Source organism: Agelaius phoeniceus, chromosome 1 (genome assembly GCF_051311805.1).
Source record: "Agelaius phoeniceus isolate bAgePho1 chromosome 1, bAgePho1.hap1, whole genome shotgun sequence".
NCBI lineage: Eukaryota > Metazoa > Chordata > Aves > Passeriformes > Icteridae > Agelaius > Agelaius phoeniceus.
In genome coordinates this window covers 45772285-45799225 of record NC_135265.1, presented here as the reverse complement: position 1 = coordinate 45799225, position 26941 = coordinate 45772285, and the positions used below count along the sequence as shown (strand labels likewise).

Here is a 26941-nt window from a genome sequence, read left to right as displayed (position 1 = left end):
CTGGCTCTCTGGGTTCTTCCAGCAGCTCGAGGACGCTCACCTCGTCCCATTCGTCCTCGTCCTGCAGCAGGGCCTTGACCCCAAGCCTGTGGGTGGTCTCACTTTCCCTGTTGTCCTGCTGGAGCTCTTGGTCGCTGTCATCTTTCCAGCTGGACTGCACGGAGGGTGGCTTCCCATTGTCTTTGGGAACCTCGTGGCCAATGGAGTCTTGGTCTTGGGAAAGCTCTTGGAGAATGAATTGTTCCCAGTCTGACATTTCTTGGGAGCTACCGACATCATTGGGCGACAGCTCTCGCTTGCTGTATTCTTCCCAGTAGCAGTGTGCTGGGGAGCTAACGAGTGCTGCCTGGGAAAGCCATGGCTCCAAGCATTCTTGCCAATCAGAACATGGCCTGTAGCTCCTGGCTCCTCCTAGGGACAGCTCTTGATCGCCACATTCCTCCCAGTCAAGGAGCTCAGGATTGCTACTGCCTTCTACTTGGGACAGCTCTTGCTCACTGAAGGCTTCCTCTTGGGACACATCATCATAGCTAGCAGCATCTCCTTGGAGCAGCTCTGAGTCTTCCGCATCTTTGCATTGGAAGCGCTTCAGCTCCCCAGCCAATACTCCCTCTTCAGCCACTTGCTGTGCTGGGGCTGACCCCCTGACTGCCTCCTCCAGCTGCTCGGTGAGGGCCAGGGCTGGAGGCAAGCTGGCTAATGGGCTGGGGGGGCAGCCAGGGCTGTGTGGGGCTGAGATGTGGACCAGATCCCCTTCTCCTGGAGCTGCTGGTTCTTTTTCTGAAGCCACGCTTTGCTCCAGGCCTTCTGCCCCTTGGGACAGGCCCTGGCTGCTGCCACGCTCTTCCCCTTGGGCCAGCTTTTCTTTGCTGATGTCTTTTTCCCCTTGCGGCACCTCTGGGAACAGTAGCTTTTCCCACAGGCCGTGCTCTTGGCCACTAACAGCTCCCCGTTGGGAAAGCTCTTGAGCCACCTGGTACTGTTTCATGTTGACAAAGGGCCCCTCCTCCTCCTCACTCTCCACCTGGGCTAGGACTGAGCAGCCCCCTGCCACTAGCCACGGCCTGCTGAGGGCCTGGGCTTCAGCCAGCTGGGCAAGGGACTGGGTGCCTGGGACTTGGGCTTCACCTTATCGGCCTGCGTGCCAGACGTCATCGAGCGCACCGAGACCCCGGGAGCTGCTTTGTTCTCGCAGAGCGGCTCTGACGAGACTGGGCACGCCAGGGCTCTGCGGCGCTTCCACAGCCCTGTGGCAGGGCGTGGCTCTGCCGTGTCACAAGGGCCTCTGGGCAGCGCAATGTCCCGCATCACTGAGGGCCCTGACACAAGGCGCCTGTGTCACAAAGGGCCACAGCCGGCACCCCTTCAGCAGCCAAAGCTGCTGGAGGGGTCATGGAGGAGGCCTTGGATTTTGGCCTTCCAGCCCCTTGTTGTCGTCCCTTTATTAAAAGGATCCGACATGCCTCTGCCAAAATTAAGGTGCCAATGGCATCAGACACCCAAGCCAATAGTGTGGCATTTCATGAAGAGGAAATGAGAGAGAAAGAGAGAGAAAGGGAAAAAGAGTGATAGATACAGATGAAGTAGAAAACCTCAGTGCTCTGTAGATCCCAGTGGCATCCCGTTGATGCTGTCCATGAGGCCATTCTTGGTGGCCAGGGTGCCCCGAAAACCTAGAGTTGAGTGGATGGATAGACATTTGTGGGCTAGGTGGGAACAGCCAGGTACCTGCCACGGCCGGGGCCGGGTTTGACAGAGTTTCTTGCAGCAGACTCGGGATCTGTTGCTTCACTTTGCATCAGGTGCAAAGAAATGTGAGGTAGAGAGATGGAAAGAAATAGGAAAGCAGTCTCAGAGAGAGAGCAAGAGAGCAGGAGGTATTCAGGTAGAGAGCTGGATGATCCTTAAGGCCCTTGCCAGGCCAAACCATTCCATGATTCTAGATGATGTGGGCATGTGTATTGTAACTTGATATGACCATTATTACAATTATCATTATCATTATATTATTTATTCAATACTCCTACAAGTGAAACTTCTTGTCTTCTTCATCTTCTTTTTCTTCTTCTTCTTCTATTTCTTCCTAGACTTATTATGACTAATTTTTACTCCAACTATTAATATTTCTTCTTCTCATTCTTCTAATGCTAATTCTTCGAATTCTTCTACTTTGTCTTCTTCTTAATTTTCTTATTCTTATTCTTATTCTTATTCTTATTCTTATTCCTATTCCTATTCTTAGTCTTATTCTTATTCTTATTCCTATTCTTATTCCTATTCTTATTCTTATTCTTCTTATTTTTTTTCCTATTTTTCTTCATCTTCTTCTTCTTCTTCTTCTTCTCTTTCCTATTTCCTACAGCTACTTCTATTTCTTCTTCCTCATTACTACTACTATTTCTCTATCTTCTTGTAACAGCGGAAATGGCCTTAGATTCCAGCAGGGGAGCTTCTGATAAAAGAGCAGAAACACTTTTTCCCTGCCTGAGGGGTCAGGCATTGCAAGCGGTTGACTTGGGAGGTGTCGGAGTCACTGTTGCTGGAAGTGTTTGGGTCTTGTCTGGATGGAGCACTTGGGGACATGCTGTAGGGCTGATGCTGGTGGTGCCAGGGTGCCAGTTGGAGTGGATGACTTCCAAGGTGTCTTCCCACCTGGATGATTGTCTGTGATCCACCGCTGTGCCACCTTGCTCCAAGTGCCGCGCCCATGGCTGCTGCTTAGGGGCCGGCGCCGTGGGTAAAACTTGGTCTTGGGGAGATGCGCTTGGGATGCTCCAAAGCAGCCGGGGATTGCTGAGGCTGCAGGGACATGTTGAGGGAATGGCAGCCCATGTGGCTCCCTCAGGCCGCTGGCCAGGCCGCAGGCCGGCCGCCATCTGCGGGGCCGGTGCTGGCGCCGTCAGCGGGCACTAATCCTGGGGCTGCGGTGCCAGGCAGGGGCAGCGGAAGAGGCTGCGCAGCGCCCGCAGTGCCCGGCGGAAGCGGGAGGGACGTTTCTTGCGGGGGCCCAGCTGCTGGCTGAGGGCCTGGGCTGGCACACGGGGAGATGAGGCAGCGAGCGTCTCTTGAGGGCACGGCTCAAATTCCTGGGGCTCCAGCCAAGCCTGGTCAGGGAGAGGCACTGGGAGACTGTCTCCTGCAAAACCACCCAGTACTGGCTCTCTGGGTTCTTCCAGCAGCTCGAGGACGCTCACCTCGTCCCATTCGTCCTCGTCCTGCAGCAGGGCCTTGACCCCAAGCCTGTGGGTGGTCTCACTTTCCCTGTTGTCCTGCTGGAGCTCTTGGTCGCTGTCATCTTTCCAGCTGGACTGCACGGAGGGTGGCTTCCCATTGTCTTTGGGAACCTCGTGGCCAATGGAGTCTTGGTCTTGGGAAAGCTCTTGGAGAATGAATTGTTCCCAGTCTGACATTTCTTGGGAGCTACCGACATCATTGGGCGACAGCTCTCGCTTGCTGTATTCTTCCCAGTAGCAGTGTGCTGGGGAGCTAACGAGTGCTGCCTGGGAAAGCCATGGCTCCAAGCATTCTTGCCAATCAGAACATGGCCTGTAGCTCCTGGCTCCTCCTAGGGACAGCTCTTGATCGCCACATTCCTCCCAGTCAAGGAGCTCAGGATTGCTACTGCCTTCTACTTGGGACAGCTCTTGCTCACTGAAGGCTTCCTCTTGGGACACATCATCATAGCTAGCAGCATCTCCTTGGAGCAGCTCTGAGTCTTCCTCATCTTTGCATTGGAAGCGCTTCAGCTCCCCAGCCAATACTCCCTCTTCAGCCACTTGCTGTGCTGGGGCTGACCCCCTGACTGCCTCCTCCAGCTGCTCGGTGAGGGCCAGGGCTGGAGGCAAGCTGGCTAATGGGCTGGGGGGGCAGCCAGGGCTGTGTGGGGCTGAGATGTGGACCAGATCCCCTTCTCCTGGAGCTGCTGGTTCTTTTTCTGAAGCCACGCTTTGCTCCAGGCCTTCTGCCCCTTGGGACAGGCCCTGGCTGCTGCCACGCTCTTCCCCTTGGGCCAGCTTTTCTTTGCTGATGTCTTTTTCCCCTTGCGGCACCTCTGGGAACGGTAGCTTTTCCCACAGGCCGTGCTCTTGGCCACTAACAGCTCCCCGTTGGGAAAGCTCTTGAGCCACCTGGTACTGTTTCATGTTGACAAAGGGCCCCTCCTCCTCCTCAGTCTCCACCAGGGCTAGGACTGAGCAGCCCCCTGCCACTAGCCACGGCCTGCTGAGGGCCTGGGCTTCAGCCAGCTGGGCAAGGGACTGGGTGCCTGGGACTTGGGCTTCACCTTATCGGCCTGCGTGCCAGACGTCGTCGAGCGCACCGAGATCCCGGGAGCTGCTTTGTTCTCGCAGAGCGGCTCTGACGAGACTGGGCACCCCAGGGCTCTGCGGCGCTTCCACAGCCCTGTGGCAGGGCGTGGCTCTGCCGTGTCACAAGGGCCTCTGGGCAGCGCAATGTCCCGCATCACTGAGGGCCCTGACACAAGGCGCCTGTGTCACAAAGGGCCACAGCCGGCACCCCTTCAGCAGCCAAAGCTGCTGGAGGGGTCATGGAGGAGGCCTTGGATTTTGGCCTTCCAGCCCCTTGTTGTCGTCCCTTTATTAAAAGGATCCGACATGCCTCTGCCAAAATTAAGGTGCCAATGGCATCAGACACCCAAGCCAATAGTGTGGCATTTCATGAAGAGGAAATGAGAGAGAAAGAGAGAGAAAGGGAAAAAGAGTGATAGATACAGATGAAGTAGAAAACCTCAGTGCTCTGTAGATCCCAGTGGCATCCCGTTGATGCTGTCCATGAGGCCATTCTTGGTGGCCAGGGTGCCCCGAAAACCTAGAGTTGAGTGGATGGATAGACATTTGTGGGCTAGGTGGGAACAGCCAGGTACCTGCCACGGCCGGGGCCGGGTTTGACAGAGTTTCTTGCAGCAGACTCGGGATCTGTTGCTTCACTTTGCATCAGGTGCAAAGAAATGTGAGGTAGAGAGATGGAAAGAAATAGGAAAGCAGTCTCAGAGAGAGAGCAAGAGAGCAGGAGGTATTCAGGTAGAGAGCTGGATGATCCTTAAGGCCCTTGCCAGGCCAAACCATTCCATGATTCTAGATGATGTGGGCATGTGTATTGTAACTTGATATGACCATTATTACAATTATCATTATCATTATTTTATTTATTCAATACTCCTACAAGTGAAACTTCTTGTCTTCTTCATCTTCTTTTTCTTCTTCTTCTTCTATTTCTTCCTAGACTTATTATGACTAATTTTTACTCCAACTATTAATATTTCTTCTTCTCATTCTTCTAATGCTAATTCTTCGAATTCTTCTACTTTGTCTTCTTCTTAATTTTCTTATTCTTATTCTTATTCTTATTCTTATTCCTATTCTTATTCCTATTCTTATTCTTATTCTTATTCTTCTTATTTTTTTTCCTATTTTTCTTCATCTTCTTCTTCTCTTTCCTATTTCCTACAGCTACTTCTATTTCTTCTTCCTCATTACTACTACTATTTCTCTATCTTCTTGTAACAGCGGAAATGGCCTTAGATTCCAGCAGGGGAGCTTCTGATAAAAGAGCAGAAACACTTTTTCCCTGCCTGAGGGGTCAGGCATTGCAAGCGGTTGACTTGGGAGGTGTCGGAGTCACTGTTGCTGGAAGTGTTTGGGTCTTGTCTGGATGGAGCACTTGGGGACATGCTGTAGGGCTGATGCTGGTGGTGCCAGGGTGCCAGTTGGAGTGGATGACTTCCAAGGTGTCTTCCCACCTGGATGATTGTCTGTGATCCACCGCTGTGCCACCTTGCTCCAAGTGCCGCGCCCATGGCTGCTGCTTAGGGGCCGGCGCCGTGGGTAAAACTTGGTCTTGGGGAGATGCGCTTGGGATGCTCCAAAGCAGCCGGGGATTGCTGAGGCTGCAGGGACATGTTGAGGGAATGGCAGCCCATGTGGCTCCCTCAGGCCGCTGGCCAGGCCGCGGGCCGGCCGCCATCTGCGGGGCCGGTGCTGGCGCCGTCAGCGGGCACTAATCCTGGGGCTGCGGTGCCAGGCAGGGGCAGCGGAAGAGGCTGCGCAGCGCCCGCAGTGCCCGGCGGAAGCGGGAGGGACGTTTCTTGCGGGGGCCCAGCTGCTGGCTGAGGGCCTGGGCTGGCACACGGGGAGATGAGGCAGCGAGCGTCTCTTGAGGGCACGGCTCAAATTCCTGGGGCTCCAGCCAAGCCTGGTCAGGGAGAGGCACTGGGAGACTGTCTCCTGCAAAACCACCCAGTACTGGCTCTCTGGGTTCTTCCAGCAGCTCGAGGACGCTCACCTCGTCCCATTCGTCCTCGTCCTGCAGCAGGGCCTTGACCCCAAGCCTGTGGGTGGTCTCACTTTCCCTGTTGTCCTGCTGGAGCTCTTGGTCGCTGTCATCTTTCCAGCTGGACTGCACGGAGGGTGGCTTCCCATTGTCTTTGGGAACCTCGTGGCCAATGGAGTCTTGGTCTTGGGAAAGCTCTTGGAGAATGAATTGTTCCCAGTCTGACATTTCTTGGGAGCTACCGACATCATTGGGCGACAGCTCTCGCTTGCTGTATTCTTCCCAGTAGCAGTGTGCTGGGGAGCTAACGAGTGCTGCCTGGGAAAGCCATGGCTCCAAGCATTCTTGCCAATCAGAACATGGCCTGTAGCTCCTGGCTCCTCCTAGGGACAGCTCTTGATCGCCACATTCCTCCCAGTCAAGGAGCTCAGGATTGCTACTGCCTTCTACTTGGGACAGCTCTTGCTCACTGAAGGCTTCCTCTTGGGACACATCATCATAGCTAGCAGCATCTCCTTGGAGCAGCTCTGAGTCTTCCTCATCTTTGCATTGGAAGCGCTTCAGCTCCCCAGCCAATACTCCCTCTTCAGCCACTTGCTGTGCTGGGGCTGACCCCCTGACTGCCTCCTCCAGCTGCTCGGTGAGGGCCAGGGCTGGAGGCAAGCTGGCTAATGGGCTGGGGGGGCAGCCAGGGCTGTGTGGGGCTGAGATGTGGACCAGATCCCCTTCTCCTGGAGCTGCTGGTTCTTTTTCTGAAGCCACGCTTTGCTCCAGGCCTTCTGCCCCTTGGGACAGGCCCTGGCTGCTGCCACGCTCTTCCCCTTGGGCCAGCTTTTCTTTGCTGATGTCTTTTTCCCCTTGCGGCACCTCTGGGAACAGTAGCTTTTCCCACAGGCCGTGCTCTTGGCCACTAACAGCTCCCCGTTGGGAAAGCTCTTGAGCCACCTGGTACTGTTTCATGTTGACAAAGGGCCCCTCCTCCTCCTCAGTCTCCACCAGGGCTAGGACTGAGCAGCCCCCTGCCACTAGCCACGGCCTGCTGAGGGCCTGGGCTTCAGCCAGCTGGGCAAGGGACTGGGTGCCTGGGACTTGGGCTTCACCTTATCGGCCTGCGTGCCAGACGTCGTCGAGCGCACCGAGACCCCGGGAGCTGCTTTGTTCTCGCAGAGCGGCTCTGACGAGACTGGGCACGCCAGGGCTCTGCGGCGCTTCCACAGCCCTGTGGCAGGGCGTGGCTCTGCCGTGTCACAAGGGCCTCTGGGCAGCGCAATGTCCCGCATCACTGAGGGCCCTGACACAAGGCGCCTGTGTCACAAAGGGCCACAGCCGGCACCCCTTCAGCAGCCAAAGCTGCTGGAGGGGTCATGGAGGAGGCCTTGGATTTTGGCCTTCCAGCCCCTTGTTGTCGTCCCTTTATTAAAAGGATCCGACATGCCTCTGCCAAAATTAAGGTGCCAATGGCATCAGACACCCAAGCCAATAGTGTGGCATTTCATGAAGAGGAAATGAGAGAGAAAGAGAGAGAAAGGGAAAAAGAGTGATAGATACAGATGAAGTAGAAAACCTCAGTGCTCTGTAGATCCCAGTGGCATCCCGTTGATGCTGTCCATGAGGCCATTCTTGGTGGCCAGGGTGCCCCGAAAACCTAGAGTTGAGTGGATGGATAGACATTTGTGGGCTAGGTGGGAACAGCCAGGTACCTGCCACGGCCGGGGCCGGGTTTGACAGAGTTTCTTGCAGCAGACTCGGGATCTGTTGCTTCACTTTGCATCAGGTGCAAAGAAATGTGAGGTAGAGAGATGGAAAGAAATAGGAAAGCAGTCTCAGAGAGAGAGCAAGAGAGCAGGAGGTATTCAGGTAGAGAGCTGGATGATCCTTAAGGCCCTTGCCAGGCCAAACCATTCCATGATTCTAGATGATGTGGGCATGTGTATTGTAACTTGATATGACCATTATTACAATTATCATTATCATTATTTTATTTATTCAATACTCCTACAAGTGAAACTTCTTGTCTTCTTCATCTTCTTTTTCTTCTTCTTCTTCTATTTCTTCCTAGACTTATTATGACTAATTTTTACTCCAACTATTAATATTTCTTCTTCTCATTCTTCTAATGCTAATTCTTCGAATTCTTCTACTTTGTCTTCTTCTTAATTTTCTTATTCTTATTCTTATTCTTATTCTTATTCTTATTCCTATTCCTATTCTTAGTCTTATTCTTATTCTTATTCCTATTCTTATTCCTATTCTTATTCTTATTCTTCTTATTTTTTTTCCTATTTTTCTTCATCTTCTTCTTCTTCTTCTTCTTCTCTTTCCTATTTCCTACAGCTACTTCTATTTCTTCTTCCTCATTACTACTACTATTTCTCTATCTTCTTGTAACAGCGGAAATGGCCTTAGATTCCAGCAGGGGAGCTTCTGATAAAAGAGCAGAAACACTTTTTCCCTGCCTGAGGGGTCAGGCATTGCAAGCGGTTGACTTGGGAGGTGTCGGAGTCACTGTTGCTGGAAGTGTTTGGGTCTTGTCTGGATGGAGCACTTGGGGACATGCTGTAGGGCTGATGCTGGTGGTGCCAGGGTGCCAGTTGGAGTGGATGACTTCCAAGGTGTCTTCCCACCTGGATGATTGTCTGTGATCCACCGCTGTGCCACCTTGCTCCAAGTGCCGCGCCCATGGCTGCTGCTTAGGGGCCGGCGCCGTGGGTAAAATTTGGTCTTGGGGAGATGCGCTTGGGATGCTCCAAAGCAGCCGGGGATTGCTGAGGCTGCAGGGACATGTTGAGGGAATGGCAGCCCATGTGGCTCCCTCAGGCCGCTGGCCAGGCCGCGGGCCGGCCGCCATCTGCGGGGCCGGTGCTGGCGCCGTCAGCGGGCACTAATCCTGGGGCTGCGGTGCCAGGCAGGGGCAGCGGAAGAGGCTGCGCAGCGCCCGCAGTGCCCGGCGGAAGCGGGAGGGACGTTTCTTGCGGGGGCCCAGCTGCTGGCTGAGGGCCTGGGCTGGCACACGGGGAGATGAGGCAGCGAGCGTCTCTTGAGGGCACGGCTCAAATTCCTGGGGCTCCAGCCAAGCCTGGTCAGGGAGAGGCACTGGGAGACTGTCTCCTGCAAAACCACCCAGTACTGGCTCTCTGGGTTCTTCCAGCAGCTCGAGGACGCTCACCTCGTCCCATTCGTCCTCGTCCTGCAGCAGGGCCTTGACCCCAAGCCTGTGGGTGGTCTCACTTTCCCTGTTGTCCTGCTGGAGCTCTTGGTCGCTGTCATCTTTCCAGCTGGACTGCACGGAGGGTGGCTTCCCATTGTCTTTGGGAACCTCGTGGCCAATGGAGTCTTGGTCTTGGGAAAGCTCTTGGAGAATGAATTGTTCCCAGTCTGACATTTCTTGGGAGCTACCGACATCATTGGGCGACAGCTCTCGCTTGCTGTATTCTTCCCAGTAGCAGTGTGCTGGGGAGCTAACGAGTGCTGCCTGGGAAAGCCATGGCTCCAAGCATTCTTGCCAATCAGAACATGGCCTGTAGCTCCTGGCTCCTCCTAGGGACAGCTCTTGATCGCCACATTCCTCCCAGTCAAGGAGCTCAGGATTGCTACTGCCTTCTACTTGGGACAGCTCTTGCTCACTGAAGGCTTCCTCTTGGGACACATCATCATAGCTAGCAGCATCTCCTTGGAGCAGCTCTGAGTCTTCCTCATCTTTGCATTGGAAGCGCTTCAGCTCCCCAGCCAATACTCCCTCTTCAGCCACTTGCTGTGCTGGGGCTGACCCCCTGACTGCCTCCTCCAGCTGCTCGGTGAGGGCCAGGGCTGGAGGCAAGCTGGCTAATGGGCTGGGGGGGCAGCCAGGGCTGTGTGGGGCTGAGATGTGGACCAGATCCCCTTCTCCTGGAGCTGCTGGTTCTTTTTCTGAAGCCACGCTTTGCTCCAGGCCTTCTGCCCCTTGGGACAGGCCCTGGCTGCTGCCACGCTCTTCCCCTTGGGCCAGCTTTTCTTTGCTGATGTCTTTTTCCCCTTGCGGCACCTCTGGGAACGGTAGCTTTTCCCACAGGCCGTGCTCTTGGCCACTAACAGCTCCCCGTTGGGAAAGCTCTTGAGCCACCTGGTACTGTTTCATGTTGACAAAGGGCCCCTCCTCCTCCTCAGTCTCCACCAGGGCTAGGACTGAGCAGCCCCCTGCCACTAGCCACGGCCTGCTGAGGGCCTGGGCTTCAGCCAGCTGGGCAAGGGACTGGGTGCCTGGGACTTGGGCTTCACCTTATCGGCCTGCGTGCCAGACGTCGTCGAGCGCACCGAGACCCCGGGAGCTGCTTTGTTCTCGCAGAGCGGCTCTGACGAGACTGGGCACGCCAGGGCTCTGCGGCGCTTCCACAGCCCTGTGGCAGGGCGTGGCTCTGCCGTGTCACAAGGGCCTCTGGGCAGCGCAATGTCCCGCATCACTGAGGGCCCTGACACAAGGCGCCTGTGTCACAAAGGGCCACAGCCGGCACCCCTTCAGCAGCCAAAGCTGCTGGAGGGGTCATGGAGGAGGCCTTGGATTTTGGCCTTCCAGCCCCTTGTTGTCGTCCCTTTATTAAAAGGATCCGACATGCCTCTGCCAAAATTAAGGTGCCAATGGCATCAGACACCCAAGCCAATAGTGTGGCATTTCATGAAGAGGAAATGAGAGAGAAAGAGAGAGAAAGGGAAAAAGAGTGATAGATACAGATGAAGTAGAAAACCTCAGTGCTCTGTAGATCCCAGTGGCATCCCGTTGATGCTGTCCATGAGGCCATTCTTGGTGGCCAGGGTGCCCCGAAAACCTAGAGTTGAGTGGATGGATAGACATTTGTGGGCTAGGTGGGAACAGCCAGGTACCTGCCACGGCCGGGGCCGGGTTTGACAGAGTTTCTTGCAGCAGACTCGGGATCTGTTGCTTCACTTTGCATCAGGTGCAAAGAAATGTGAGGTAGAGAGATGGAAAGAAATAGGAAAGCAGTCTCAGAGAGAGAGCAAGAGAGCAGGAGGTATTCAGGTAGAGAGCTGGATGATCCTTAAGGCCCTTGCCAGGCCAAACCATTCCATGATTCTAGATGATGTGGGCATGTGTATTGTAACTTGATATGACCATTATTACAATTATCATTATCATTATTTTATTTATTCAATACTCCTACAAGTGAAACTTCTTGTCTTCTTCATCTTCTTTTTCTTCTTCTTCTTCTATTTCTTCCTAGACTTATTATGACTAATTTTTACTCCAACTATTAATATTTCTTCTTCTCATTCTTCTAATGCTAATTCTTCGAATTCTTCTACTTTGTCTTCTTCTTAATTTTCTTATTCTTATTCTTATTCTTATTCTTATTCTTATTCTTATTCTTATTCCTATTCTTATTCCTATTCTTATTCTTATTCTTATTCTTCTTATTTTTTTTCCTATTTTTCTTTATCTTCTTCTTCTCTTTCCTATTTCCTACAGCTACTTCTATTTCTTCTTCCTCATTACTACTACTATTTCTCTATCTTCTTGTAACAGCGGAAATGGCCTTAGATTCCAGCAGGGGAGCTTCTGATAAAAGAGCAGAAACACTTTTTCCCTGCCTGAGGGGTCAGGCATTGCAAGCGGTTGACTTGGGAGGTGTCGGAGTCACTGTTGCTGGAAGTGTTTGGGTCTTGTCTGGATGGAGCACTTGGGGACATGCTGTAGGGCTGATGCTGGTGGTGCCAGGGTGCCAGTTGGAGTGGATGACTTCCAAGGTGTCTTCCCACCTGGATGATTGTCTGTGATCCACCGCTGTGCCACCTTGCTCCAAGTGCCGCGCCCATGGCTGCTGCTTAGGGGCCGGCGCCGTGGGTAAAACTTGGTCTTGGGGAGATGCGCTTGGGATGCTCCAAAGCAGCCGGGGATTGCTGAGGCTGCAGGGACATGTTGAGGGAATGGCAGCCCATGTGGCTCCCTCAGGCCGCTGGCCAGGCCGCGGGCCGGCCGCCATCTGCGGGGCCGGTGCTGGCGCCGTCAGCGGGCACTAATCCTGGGGCTGCGGTGCCAGGCAGGGGCAGCGGAAGAGGCTGCGCAGCGCCCGCAGTGCCCGGCGGAAGCGGGAGGGACGTTTCTTGCGGGGGCCCAGCTGCTGGCTGAGGGCCTGGGCTGGCACACGGGGAGATGAGGCAGCGAGCGTCTCTTGAGGGCACGGCTCAAATTCCTGGGGCTCCAGCCAAGCCTGGTCAGGGAGAGGCACTGGGAGACTGTCTCCTGCAAAACCACCCAGTACTGGCTCTCTGGGTTCTTCCAGCAGCTCGAGGACGCTCACCTCGTCCCATTCGTCCTCGTCCTGCAGCAGGGCCTTGACCCCAAGCCTGTGGGTGGTCTCACTTTCCCTGTTGTCCTGCTGGAGCTCTTGGTCGCTGTCATCTTTCCAGCTGGACTGCACGGAGGGTGGCTTCCCATTGTCTTTGGGAACCTCGTGGCCAATGGAGTCTTGGTCTTGGGAAAGCTCTTGGAGAATGAATTGTTCCCAGTCTGACATTTCTTGGGAGCTACCGACATCATTGGGCGACAGCTCTCGCTTGCTGTATTCTTCCCAGTAGCAGTGTGCTGGGGAGCTAACGAGTGCTGCCTGGGAAAGCCATGGCTCCAAGCATTCTTGCCAATCAGAACATGGCCTGTAGCTCCTGGCTCCTCCTAGGGACAGCTCTTGATCGCCACATTCCTCCCAGTCAAGGAGCTCAGGATTGCTACTGCCTTCTACTTGGGACAGCTCTTGCTCACTGAAGGCTTCCTCTTGGGACACATCATCATAGCTAGCAGCATCTCCTTGGAGCAGCTCTGAGTCTTCCTCATCTTTGCATTGGAAGCGCTTCAGCTCCCCAGCCAATACTCCCTCTTCAGCCACTTGCTGTGCTGGGGCTGACCCCCTGACTGCCTCCTCCAGCTGCTCGGTGAGGGCCAGGGCTGGAGGCAAGCTGGCTAATGGGCTGGGGGGGCAGCCAGGGCTGTGTGGGGCTGAGATGTGGACCAGATCCCCTTCTCCTGGAGCTGCTGGTTCTTTTTCTGAAGCCACGCTTTGCTCCAGGCCTTCTGCCCCTTGGGACAGGCCCTGGCTGCTGCCACGCTCTTCCCCTTGGGCCAGCTTTTCTTTGCTGATGTCTTTTTCCCCTTGCGGCACCTCTGGGAACAGTAGCTTTTCCCACAGGCCGTGCTCTTGGCCACTAACAGCTCCCCGTTGGGAAAGCTCTTGAGCCACCTGGTACTGTTTCATGTTGACAAAGGGCCCCTCCTCCTCCTCAGTCTCCACCAGGGCTAGGACTGAGCAGCCCCCTGCCACTAGCCACGGCCTGCTGAGGGCCTGGGCTTCAGCCAGCTGGGCAAGGGACTGGGTGCCTGGGACTTGGGCTTCACCTTATCGGCCTGCGTGCCAGACGTCGTCGAGCGCACCGAGACCCCGGGAGCTGCTTTGTTCTCGCAGAGCGGCTCTGACGAGACTGGGCACGCCAGGGCTCTGCGGCGCTTCCACAGCCCTGTGGCAGGGCGTGGCTCTGCCGTGTCACAAGGGCCTCTGGGCAGCGCAATGTCCCGCATCACTGAGGGCCCTGACACAAGGCGCCTGTGTCACAAAGGGCCACAGCCGGCACCCCTTCAGCAGCCAAAGCTGCTGGAGGGGTCATGGAGGAGGCCTTGGATTTTGGCCTTCCAGCCCCTTGTTGTCGTCCCTTTATTAAAAGGATCCGACATGCCTCTGCCAAAATTAAGGTGCCAATGGCATCAGACACCCAAGCCAATAGTGTGGCATTTCATGAAGAGGAAATGAGAGAGAAAGAGAGAGAAAGGGAAAAAGAGTGATAGATACAGATGAAGTAGAAAACCTCAGTGCTCTGTAGATCCCAGTGGCATCCCGTTGATGCTGTCCATGAGGCCATTCTTGGTGGCCAGGGTGCCCCGAAAACCTAGAGTTGAGTGGATGGATAGACATTTGTGGGCTAGGTGGGAACAGCCAGGTACCTGCCACGGCCGGGGCCGGGTTTGACAGAGTTTCTTGCAGCAGACTCGGGATCTGTTGCTTCACTTTGCATCAGGTGCAAAGAAATGTGAGGTAGAGAGATGGAAAGAAATAGGAAAGCAGTCTCAGAGAGAGAGCAAGAGAGCAGGAGGTATTCAGGTAGAGAGCTGGATGATCCTTAAGGCCCTTGCCAGGCCAAACCATTCCATGATTCTAGATGATGTGGGCATGTGTATTGTAACTTGATATGACCATTATTACAATTATCATTATCATTATTTTATTTATTCAATACTCCTACAAGTGAAACTTCTTGTCTTCTTCATCTTCTTTTTCTTCTTCTTCTTCTATTTCTTCCTAGACTTATTATGACTAATTTTTACTCCAACTATTAATATTTCTTCTTCTCATTCTTCTAATGCTAATTCTTCGAATTCTTCTACTTTGTCTTCTTCTTAATATTCTTATTCTTATTCTTATTCTTATTCTTATTCCTATTCTTAGTCTTATTCTTATTCTTCTTATTCTTATTCCTATTCTTCTTCATCTTCTTCTTCTTCTTCTTCTTCTTCTTCTCTTTCCTATTTCCTACAGCTACTTCTATTTCTTCTTCCTCATTACTACTACTATTTCTCTATCTTCTTGTAACAGCGGAAATGGCCTTAGATTCCAGCAGGGGAGCTTCTGATAAAAGAGCAGAAACACTTTTTCCCTGCCTGAGGGGTCAGGCATTGCAAGCGGTTGACTTGGGAGGTGTCGGAGTCACTGTTGCTGGAAGTGTTTGGGTCTTGTCTGGATGGAGCACTTGGGGACATGCTGTAGGGCTGATGCTGGTGGTGCCAGGGTGCCAGTTGGAGTGGATGACTTCCAAGGTGTCTTCCCACCTGGATGATTGTCTGTGATCCACCGCTGTGCCACCTTGCTCCAAGTGCCGCGCCCATGGCTGCTGCTTAGGGGCCGGCGCCGTGGGTAAAACTTGGTCTTGGGGAGATGCGCTTGGGATGCTCCAAAGCAGCCGGGGATTGCTGAGGCTGCAGGGACATGTTGAGGGAATGGCAGCCCATGTGGCTCCCTCAGGCCGCTGGCCAGGCCGCGGGCCGGCCGCCATCTGCGGGGCCGGTGCTGGCGCCGTCAGCGGGCACTAATCCTGGGGCTGCGGTGCCAGGCAGGGGCAGCGGAAGAGGCTGCGCAGCGCCCGCAGTGCCCGGCGGAAGCGGGAGGGACGTTTCTTGCGGGGGCCCAGCTGCTGGCTGAGGGCCTGGGCTGGCACACGGGGAGATGAGGCAGCGAGCGTCTCTTGAGGGCACGGCTCAAATTCCTGGGGCTCCAGCCAAGCCTGGTCAGGGAGAGGCACTGGGAGACTGTCTCCTGCAAAACCACCCAGTACTGGCTCTCTGGGTTCTTCCAGCAGCTCGAGGACGCTCACCTCGTCCCATTCGTCCTCGTCCTGCAGCAGGGCCTTGACCCCAAGCCTGTGGGTGGTCTCACTTTCCCTGTTGTCCTGCTGGAGCTCTTGGTCGCTGTCATCTTTCCAGCTGGACTGCACGGAGGGTGGCTTCCCATTGTCTTTGGGAACCTCGTGGCCAATGGAGTCTTGGTCTTGGGAAAGCTCTTGGAGAATGAATTGTTCCCAGTCTGACATTTCTTGGGAGCTACCGACATCATTGGGCGACAGCTCTCGCTTGCTGTATTCTTCCCAGTAGCAGTGTGCTGGGGAGCTAACGAGTGCTGCCTGGGAAAGCCATGGCTCCAAGCATTCTTGCCAATCAGAACATGGCCTGTAGCTCCTGGCTCCTCCTAGGGACAGCTCTTGATCGCCACATTCCTCCCAGTCAAGGAGCTCAGGATTGCTACTGCCTTCTACTTGGGACAGCTCTTGCTCACTGAAGGCTTCCTCTTGGGACACATCATCATAGCTAGCAGCATCTCCTTGGAGCAGCTCTGAGTCTTCCTCATCTTTGCATTGGAAGCGCTTCAGCTCCCCAGCCAATACTCCCTCTTCAGCCACTTGCTGTGCTGGGGCTGACCCCCTGACTGCCTCCTCCAGCTGCTCGGTGAGGGCCAGGGCTGGAGGCAAGCTGGCTAATGGGCTGGGGGGGCAGCCAGGGCTGTGTGGGGCTGAGATGTGGACCAGATCCCCTTCTCCTGGAGCTGCTGGTTCTTTTTCTGAAGCCACGCTTTGCTCCAGGCCTTCTGCCCCTTGGGACAGGCCCTGGCTGCTGCCACGCTCTTCCCCTTGGGCCAGCTTTTCTTTGCTGATGTCTTTTTCCCCTTGCGGCACCTCTGGGAACGGTAGCTTTTCCCACAGGCCGTGCTCTTGGCCACTAACAGCTCCCCGTTGGGAAAGCTCTTGAGCCACCTGGTACTGTTTCATGTTGACAAAGGGCCCCTCCTCCTCCTCAGTCTCCACCAGGGCTAGGACTGAGCAGCCCCCTGCCACTAGCCACGGCCTGCTGAGGGCCTGGGCTTCAGCCAGCTGGGCAAGGGACTGGGTGCCTGGGACTTGGGCTTCACCTTATCGGCCTGCGTGCCAGACGTCGTCGAGCGCACCGAGACCCCGGGAGCTGCTTTGTTCTCGCAGAGCGGCTCTGACGAGACTGGGCACGCCAGGGCTCTGCGGCGCTTCCACAGCCCTGTGGCAGGGCGTGGCTCTGCCGTGTCACAAGGGCCTCTGGGCAGCGCAATGTCCCGCATCACTGAGGGCCCTGACACAAGGCGCCTGTGTCACAAAGGGCCACAGCCGGCACCCCTTCAGCAGCCAAAGCTGCTGGAGGGGTCATGGAGGAGGCCTTGGATTTTGGCCTTCCAGCCCCTTGTTGTCGTCCCTTTATTAAAAGGATCCGACATGCCTCTGCCAAAATTAAGGTGCCAATGGCATCAGACACCCAAGCCAATAGTGTGGCATTTCATGAAGAGGAAATGAGAGAGAAAGAGAGAGAAAGGGAAAAAGAGTGATAGATACAGATGAAGTAGAAAACCTCAGTGCTCTGTAGATCCCAGTGGCATCCCGTTGATGCTGTCCATGAGGCCATTCTTGGTGGCCAGGGTGCCCCGAAAACCTAGAGTTGAGTGGATGGATAGACATTTGTGGGCTAGGTGGGAACAGCCAGGTACCTGCCACGGCCGGGGCCGGGTTTGACAGAGTTTCTTGCAGCAGACTCGGGATCTGTTGCTTCACTTTGCATCAGGTGCAAAGAAATGTGAGGTAGAGAGATGGAAAGAAATAGGAAAGCAGTCTCAGAGAGAGAGCAAGAGAGCAGGAGGTATTCAGGTAGAGAGCTGGATGATCCTTAAGGCCCTTGCCAGGCCAAACCATTCCATGATTCTAGATGATGTGGGCATGTGTATTGTAACTTGATATGACCATTATTACAATTATCATTATCATTATTTTATTTATTCAATACTCCTACAAGTGAAACTTCTTGTCTTCTTCATCTTCTTTTTCTTCTTCTTCTTCTATTTCTTCCTAGACTTATTATGACTAATTTTTACTCCAACTATTAATATTTCTTCTTCTCATTCTTCTAATGCTAATTCTTCGAATTCTTCTACTTTGTCTTCTTCTTAATATTCTTATTCTTATTCTTATTCTTATTCTTATTCCTATTCTTAGTCTTATTCTTATTCTTCTTATTCTTATTCCTATTCTTCTTCATCTTCTTCTTCTTCTTCTTCTTCTTCTTCTCTTTCCTATTTCCTACAGCTACTTCTATTTCTTCTTCCTCATTACTACTACTATTTCTCTATCTTCTTGTAACAGCGGAAATGGCCTTAGATTCCAGCAGGGGAGCTTCTGATAAAAGAGCAGAAACACTTTTTCCCTGCCTGAGGGGTCAGGCATTGCAAGCGGTTGACTTGGGAGGTGTCGGAGTCACTGTTGCTGGAAGTGTTTGGGTCTTGTCTGGATGGAGCACTTGGGGACATGCTGTAGGGCTGATGCTGGTGGTGCCAGGGTGCCAGTTGGAGTGGATGACTTCCAAGGTGTCTTCCCACCTGGATGATTGTCTGTGATCCACCGCTGTGCCACCTTGCTCCAAGTGCCGCGCCCATGGCTGCTGCTTAGGGGCCGGCGCCGTGGGTAAAACTTGGTCTTGGGGAGATGCGCTTGGGATGCTCCAAAGCAGCCGGGGATTGCTGAGGCTGCAGGGACATGTTGAGGGAATGGCAGCCCATGTGGCTCCCTCAGGCCGCTGGCCAGGCCGCGGGCCGGCCGCCATCTGCGGGGCCGGTGCTGGCGCCGTCAGCGGGCACTAATCCTGGGGCTGCGGTGCCAGGCAGGGGCAGCGGAAGAGGCTGCGCAGCGCCCGCAGTGCCCGGCGGAAGCGGGAGGGACGTTTCTTGCGGGGGCCCAGCTGCTGGCTGAGGGCCTGGGCTGGCACACGGGGAGATGAGGCAGCGAGCGTCTCTTGAGGGCACGGCTCAAATTCCTGGGGCTCCAGCCAAGCCTGGTCAGGGAGAGGCACTGGGAGACTGTCTCCTGCAAAACCACCCAGTACTGGCTCTCTGGGTTCTTCCAGCAGCTCGAGGACGCTCACCTCGTCCCATTCGTCCTCGTCCTGCAGCAGGGCCTTGACCCCAAGCCTGTGGGTGGTCTCACTTTCCCTGTTGTCCTGCTGGAGCTCTTGGTCGCTGTCATCTTTCCAGCTGGACTGCACGGAGGGTGGCTTCCCATTGTCTTTGGGAACCTCGTGGCCAATGGAGTCTTGGTCTTGGGAAAGCTCTTGGAGAATGAATTGTTCCCAGTCTGACATTTCTTGGGAGCTACCGACATCATTGGGCGACAGCTCTCGCTTGCTGTATTCTTCCCAGTAGCAGTGTGCTGGGGAGCTAACGAGTGCTGCCTGGGAAAGCCATGGCTCCAAGCATTCTTGCCAATCAGAACATGGCCTGTAGCTCCTGGCTCCTCCTAGGGACAGCTCTTGATCGCCACATTCCTCCCAGTCAAGGAGCTCAGGATTGCTACTGCCTTCTACTTGGGACAGCTCTTGCTCACTGAAGGCTTCCTCTTGGGACACATCATCATAGCTAGCAGCATCTCCTTGGAGCAGCTCTGAGTCTTCCTCATCTTTGCATTGGAAGCGCTTCAGCTCCCCAGCCAATACTCCCTCTTCAGCCACTTGCTGTGCTGGGGCTGACCCCCTGACTGCCTCCTCCAGCTGCTCGGTGAGGGCCAGGGCTGGAGGCAAGCTGGCTAATGGGCTGGGGGGGCAGCCAGGGCTGTGTGGGGCTGAGATGTGGACCAGATCCCCTTCTCCTGGAGCTGCTGGTTCTTTTTCTGAAGCCACGCTTTGCTCCAGGCCTTCTGCCCCTTGGGACAGGCCCTGGCTGCTGCCACGCTCTTCCCCTTGGGCCAGCTTTTCTTTGCTGATGTCTTTTTCCCCTTGCGGCACCTCTGGGAACGGTAGCTTTTCCCACAGGCCGTGCTCTTGGCCACTAACAGCTCCCCGTTGGGAAAGCTCTTGAGCCACCTGGTACTGTTTCATGTTGACAAAGGGCCCCTCCTCCTCCTCAGTCTCCACCAGGGCTAGGACTGAGCAGCCCCCTGCCACTAGCCACGGCCTGCTGAGGGCCTGGGCTTCAGCCAGCTGGGCAAGGGACTGGGTGCCTGGGACTTGGGCTTCACCTTATCGGCCTGCGTGCCAGACGTCGTCGAGCGCACCGAGACCCCGGGAGCTGCTTTGTTCTCGCAGAGCGGCTCTGACGAGACTGGGCACGCCAGGGCTCTGCGGCGCTTCCACAGCCCTGTGGCAGGGCGTGGCTCTGCCGTGTCACAAGGGCCTCTGGGCAGCGCAATGTCCCGCATCACTGAGGGCCCTGACACAAGGCGCCTGTGTCACAAAGGGCCACAGCCGGCACCCCTTCAGCAGCCAAAGCTGCTGGAGGGGTCATGGAGGAGGCCTTGGATTTTGGCCTTCCAGCCCCTTGTTGTCGTCCCTTTATTAAAAGGATCCGACATGCCTCTGCCAAAATTAAGGTGCCAATGGCATCAGACACCCAAGCCAATAGTGTGGCATTTCATGAAGAGGAAATGAGAGAGAAAGAGAGAGAAAGGGAAAAAGAGTGATAGATACAGATGAAGTAGAAAACCTCAGTGCTCTGTAGATCCCAGTGGCATCCCGTTGATGCTGTCCATGAGGCCATTCTTGGTGGCCAGGGTGCCCCGAAAACCTAGAGTTGAGTGGATGGATAGACATTTGTGGGCTAGGTGGGAACAGCCAGGTACCTGCCACGGCCGGGGCCGGGTTTGACAGAGTTTCTTGCAGCAGACTCGGGATCTGTTGCTTCACTTTGCATCAGGTGCAAAGAAATGTGAGGTAGAGAGATGGAAAGAAATAGGAAAGCAGTCTCAGAGAGAGAGCAAGAGAGCAGGAGGTATTCAGGTAGAGAGCTGGATGATCCTTAAGGCCCTTGCCAGGCCAAACCATTCCATGATTCTAGATGATGTGGGCATGTGTATTGTAACTTGATATGACCATTATTACAATTATCATTATCATTATTTTATTTATTCAATACTCCTACAAGTGAAACTTCTTGTCTTCTTCATCTTCTTTTTCTTCTTCTTCTTCTATTTCTTCCTAGACTTATTATGACTAATTTTTACTCCAACTATTAATATTTCTTCTTCTCATTCTTCTAATGCTAATTCTTCGAATTCTTCTACTTTGTCTTCTTCTTAATTTTCTTATTCTTATTCTTATTCTTATTCTTATTCTTATTCCTATTCCTATTCTTAGTCTTATTCTTATTCTTATTCCTATTCTTATTCCTATTCTTATTCTTATTCTTCTTATTTTTTTTCCTATTTTTCTTCATCTTCTTCTTCTTCTTCTTCTTCTCTTTCCTATTTCCTACAGCTACTTCTATTTCTTCTTCCTCATTACTACTACTATTTCTCTATCTTCTTGTAACAGCGGAAATGGCCTTAGATTCCAGCAGGGGAGCTTCTGATAAAAGAGCAGAAACACTTTTTCCCTGCCTGAGGGGTCAGGCATTGCAAGCGGTTGACTTGGGAGGTGTCGGAGTCACTGTTGCTGGAAGTGTTTGGGTCTTGTCTGGATGGAGCACTTGGGGACATGCTGTAGGGCTGATGCTGGTGGTGCCAGGGTGCCAGTTGGAGTGGATGACTTCCAAGGTGTCTTCCCACCTGGATGATTGTCTGTGATCCACCGCTGTGCCACCTTGCTCCAAGTGCCGCGCCCATGGCTGCTGCTTAGGGGCCGGCGCCGTGGGTAAAACTTGGTCTTGGGGAGATGCGCTTGGGATGCTCCAAAGCAGCCGGGGATTGCTGAGGCTGCAGGGACATGTTGAGGGAATGGCAGCCCATGTGGCTCCCTCAGGCCGCTGGCCAGGCCGCGGGCCGGCCGCCATCTGCGGGGCCGGTGCTGGCGCCGTCAGCGGGCACTAATCCTGGGGCTGCGGTGCCAGGCAGGGGCAGCGGAAGAGGCTGCGCAGCGCCCGCAGTGCCCGGCGGAAGCGGGAGGGACGTTTCTTGCGGGGGCCCAGCTGCTGGCTGAGGGCCTGGGCTGGCACACGGGGAGATGAGGCAGCGAGCGTCTCTTGAGGGCACGGCTCAAATTCCTGGGGCTCCAGCCAAGCCTGGTCAGGGAGAGGCACTGGGAGACTGTCTCCTGCAAAACCACCCAGTACTGGCTCTCTGGGTTCTTCCAGCAGCTCGAGGACGCTCACCTCGTCCCATTCGTCCTCGTCCTGCAGCAGGGCCTTGACCCCAAGCCTGTGGGTGGTCTCACTTTCCCTGTTGTCCTGCTGGAGCTCTTGGTCGCTGTCATCTTTCCAGCTGGACTGCACGGAGGGTGGCTTCCCATTGTCTTTGGGAACCTCGTGGCCAATGGAGTCTTGGTCTTGGGAAAGCTCTTGGAGAATGAATTGTTCCCAGTCTGACATTTCTTGGGAGCTACCGACATCATTGGGCGACAGCTCTCGCTTGCTGTATTCTTCCCAGTAGCAGTGTGCTGGGGAGCTAACGAGTGCTGCCTGGGAAAGCCATGGCTCCAAGCATTCTTGCCAATCAGAACATGGCCTGTAGCTCCTGGCTCCTCCTAGGGACAGCTCTTGATCGCCACATTCCTCCCAGTCAAGGAGCTCAGGATTGCTACTGCCTTCTACTTGGGACAGCTCTTGCTCACTGAAGGCTTCCTCTTGGGACACATCATCATAGCTAGCAGCATCTCCTTGGAGCAGCTCTGAGTCTTCCTCATCTTTGCATTGGAAGCGCTTCAGCTCCCCAGCCAATACTCCCTCTTCAGCCACTTGCTGTGCTGGGGCTGACCCCCTGACTGCCTCCTCCAGCTGCTCGGTGAGGGCCAGGGCTGGAGGCAAGCTGGCTAATGGGCTGGGGGGGCAGCCAGGGCTGTGTGGGGCTGAGATGTGGACCAGATCCCCTTCTCCTGGAGCTGCTGGTTCTTTTTCTGAAGCCACGCTTTGCTCCAGGCCTTCTGCCCCTTGGGACAGGCCCTGGCTGCTGCCACGCTCTTCCCCTTGGGCCAGCTTTTCTTTGCTGATGTCTTTTTCCCCTTGCGGCACCTCTGGGAACGGTAGCTTTTCCCACAGGCCGTGCTCTTGGCCACTAACAGCTCCCCGTTGGGAAAGCTCTTGAGCCACCTGGTACTGTTTCATGTTGACAAAGGGCCCCTCCTCCTCCTCAGTCTCCACCAGGGCTAGGACTGAGCAGCCCCCTGCCACTAGCCACGGCCTGCTGAGGGCCTGGGCTTCAGCCAGCTGGGCAAGGGACTGGGTGCCTGGGACTTGGGCTTCACCTTATCGGCCTGCGTGCCAGACGTCGTCGAGCGCACCGAGACCCCGGGAGCTGCTTTGTTCTCGCAGAGCGGCTCTGACGAGACTGGGCACGCCAGGGCTCTGCGGCGCTTCCACAGCCCTGTGGCAGGGCGTGGCTCTGCCGTGTCACAAGGGCCTCTGGGCAGCGCAATGTCCCGCATCACTGAGGGCCCTGACACAAGGCGCCTGTGTCACAAAGGGCCACAGCCGGCACCCCTTCAGCAGCCAAAGCTGCTGGAGGGGTCATGGAGGAGGCCTTGGATTTTGGCCTTCCAGCCCCTTGTTGTCGTCCCTTTATTAAAAGGATCCGACATGCCTCTGCCAAAATTAAGGTGCCAATGGCATCAGACACCCAAGCCAATAGTGTGGCATTTCATGAAGAGGAAATGAGAGAGAAAGAGAGAGAAAGGGAAAAAGAGTGATAGATACAGATGAAGTAGAAAACCTCAGTGCTCTGTAGATCCCAGTGGCATCCCGTTGATGCTGTCCATGAGGCCATTCTTGGTGGCCAGGGTGCCCCGAAAACCTAGAGTTGAGTGGATGGATAGACATTTGTGGGCTAGGTGGGAACAGCCAGGTACCTGCCACGGCCGGGGCCGGGTTTGACAGAGTTTCTTGCAGCAGACTCGGGATCTGTTGCTTCACTTTGCATCAGGTGCAAAGAAATGTGAGGTAGAGAGATGGAAAGAAATAGGAAAGCAGTCTCAGAGAGAGAGCAAGAGAGCAGGAGGTATTCAGGTAGAGAGCTGGATGATCCTTAAGGCCCTTGCCAGGCCAAACCATTCCATGATTCTAGATGATGTGGGCATGTGTATTGTAACTTGATATGACCATTATTACAATTATCATTATCATTATTTTATTTATTCAATACTCCTACAAGTGAAACTTCTTGTCTTCTTCATCTTCTTTTTCTTCTTCTTCTTCTATTTCTTCCTAGACTTATTATGACTAATTTTTACTCCAACTATTAATATTTCTTCTTCTCATTCTTCTAATGCTAATTCTTCGAATTCTTCTACTTTGTCTTCTTCTTAATATTCTTATTCTTATTCTTATTCTTATTCTTATTCCTATTCTTAGTCTTATTCTTATTCTTCTTATTCTTATTCCTATTCTTCTTCATCTTCTTCTTCTTCTTCTTCTTCTTCTTCTCTTTCCTATTTCCTACAGCTACTTCTATTTCTTCTTCCTCATTACTACTACTATTTCTCTATCTTCTTGTAACAGCGGAAATGGCCTTAGATTCCAGCAGGGGAGCTTCTGATAAAAGAGCAGAAACACTTTTTCCCTGCCTGAGGGGTCAGGCATTGCAAGCGGTTGACTTGGGAGGTGTCGGAGTCACTGTTGCTGGAAGTGTTTGGGTCTTGTCTGGATGGAGCACTTGGGGACATGCTGTAGGGCTGATGCTGGTGGTGCCAGGGTGCCAGTTGGAGTGGATGACTTCCAAGGTGTCTTCCCACCTGGATGATTGTCTGTGATCCACCGCTGTGCCACCTTGCTCCAAGTGCCGCGCCCATGGCTGCTGCTTAGGGGCCGGCGCCGTGGGTAAAACTTGGTCTTGGGGAGATGCGCTTGGGATGCTCCAAAGCAGCCGGGGATTGCTGAGGCTGCAGGGACATGTTGAGGGAATGGCAGCCCATGTGGCTCCCTCAGGCCGCTGGCCAGGCCGCGGGCCGGCCGCCATCTGCGGGGCCGGTGCTGGCGCCGTCAGCGGGCACTAATCCTGGGGCTGCGGTGCCAGGCAGGGGCAGCGGAAGAGGCTGCGCAGCGCCCGCAGTGCCCGGCGGAAGCGGGAGGGACGTTTCTTGCGGGGGCCCAGCTGCTGGCTGAGGGCCTGGGCTGGCACACGGGGAGATGAGGCAGCGAGCGTCTCTTGAGGGCACGGCTCAAATTCCTGGGGCTCCAGCCAAGCCTGGTCAGGGAGAGGCACTGGGAGACTGTCTCCTGCAAAACCACCCAGTACTGGCTCTCTGGGTTCTTCCAGCAGCTCGAGGACGCTCACCTCGTCCCATTCGTCCTCGTCCTGCAGCAGGGCCTTGACCCCAAGCCTGTGGGTGGTCTCACTTTCCCTGTTGTCCTGCTGGAGCTCTTGGTCGCTGTCATCTTTCCAGCTGGACTGCACGGAGGGTGGCTTCCCATTGTCTTTGGGAACCTCGTGGCCAATGGAGTCTTGGTCTTGGGAAAGCTCTTGGAGAATGAATTGTTCCCAGTCTGACATTTCTTGGGAGCTACCGACATCATTGGGCGACAGCTCTCGCTTGCTGTATTCTTCCCAGTAGCAGTGTGCTGGGGAGCTAACGAGTGCTGCCTGGGAAAGCCATGGCTCCAAGCATTCTTGCCAATCAGAACATGGCCTGTAGCTCCTGGCTCCTCCTAGGGACAGCTCTTGATCGCCACATTCCTCCCAGTCAAGGAGCTCAGGATTGCTACTGCCTTCTACTTGGGACAGCTCTTGCTCACTGAAGGCTTCCTCTTGGGACACATCATCATAGCTAGCAGCATCTCCTTGGAGCAGCTCTGAGTCTTCCTCATTTTTGCATTGGAAGCGCTTCAGCTCCCCAGCCAATACTCCCTCTTCAGCCACTTGCTGTGCTGGGGCTGACCCCCTGACTGCCTCCTCCAGCTGCTCGGTGAGGGCCAGGGCTGGAGGCAAGCTGGCTAATGGGCTGGGGGGGCAGCCAGGGCTGTGTGGGGCTGAGATGTGGACCAGATCCCCTTCTCCTGGAGCTGCTGGTTCTTTTTCTGAAGCCACGCTTTGCTCCAGGCCTTCTGCCCCTTGGGACAGGCCCTGGCTGCTGCCACGCTCTTCCCCTTGGGCCAGCTTTTCTTTGCTGATGTCTTTTTCCCCTTGCGGCACCTCTGGGAACAGTAGCTTTTCCCACAGGCCGTGCTCTTGGCCACTAACAGCTCCCCGTTGGGAAAGCTCTTGAGCCACCTGGTACTGTTTCATGTTGACAAAGGGCCCCTCCTCCTCCTCAGTCTCCACCAGGGCTAGGACTGAGCAGCCCCCTGCCACTAGCCACGGCCTGCTGAGGGCCTGGGCTTCAGCCAGCTGGGCAAGGGACTGGGTGCCTGGGACTTGGGCTTCACCTTATCGGCCTGCGTGCCAGACGTCGTCGAGCGCACCGAGACCCCGGGAGCTGCTTTGTTCTCGCAGAGCGGCTCTGACGAGACTGGGCACGCCAGGGCTCTGCGGCGCTTCCACAGCCCTGTGGCAGGGCGTGGCTCTGCCGTGTCACAAGGGCCTCTGGGCAGCGCAATGTCCCGCATCACTGAGGGCCCTGACACAAGGCGCCTGTGTCACAAAGGGCCACAGCCGGCACCCCTTCAGCAGCCAAAGCTGCTGGAGGGGTCATGGAGGAGGCCTTGGATTTTGGCCTTCCAGCCCCTTGTTGTCGTCCCTTTATTAAAAGGATCCGACATGCCTCTGCCAAAATTAAGGTGCCAATGGCATCAGACACCCAAGCCAATAGTGTGGCATTTCATGAAGAGGAAATGAGAGAGAAAGAGAGAGAAAGGGAAAAAGAGTGATAGATACAGATGAAGTAGAAAACCTCAGTGCTCTGTAGATCCCAGTGGCATCCCGTTGATGCTGTCCATGAGGCCATTCTTGGTGGCCAGGGTGCCCCGAAAACCTAGAGTTGAGTGGATGGATAGACATTTGTGGGCTAGGTGGGAACAGCCAGGTACCTGCCACGGCCGGGGCCGGGTTTGACAGAGTTTCTTGCAGCAGACTCGGGATCTGTTGCTTCACTTTGCATCAGGTGCAAAGAAATGTGAGGTAGAGAGATGGAAAGAAATAGGAAAGCAGTCTCAGAGAGAGAGCAAGAGAGCAGGAGGTATTCAGGTAGAGAGCTGGATGATCCTTAAGGCCC

At 54.5% G+C, this 26941-nt stretch overlaps 1 long non-coding RNA gene across 1 annotated transcript in view; it reads left to right on the top strand.

Annotated features, from left to right (window-relative positions):
* The window catches only part of LOC143695754 (uncharacterized), a 336106-nt gene that overhangs the window by 131796 nt on the left and 177369 nt on the right, over positions 1-26941 (top strand). The window lies entirely within an intron of this gene.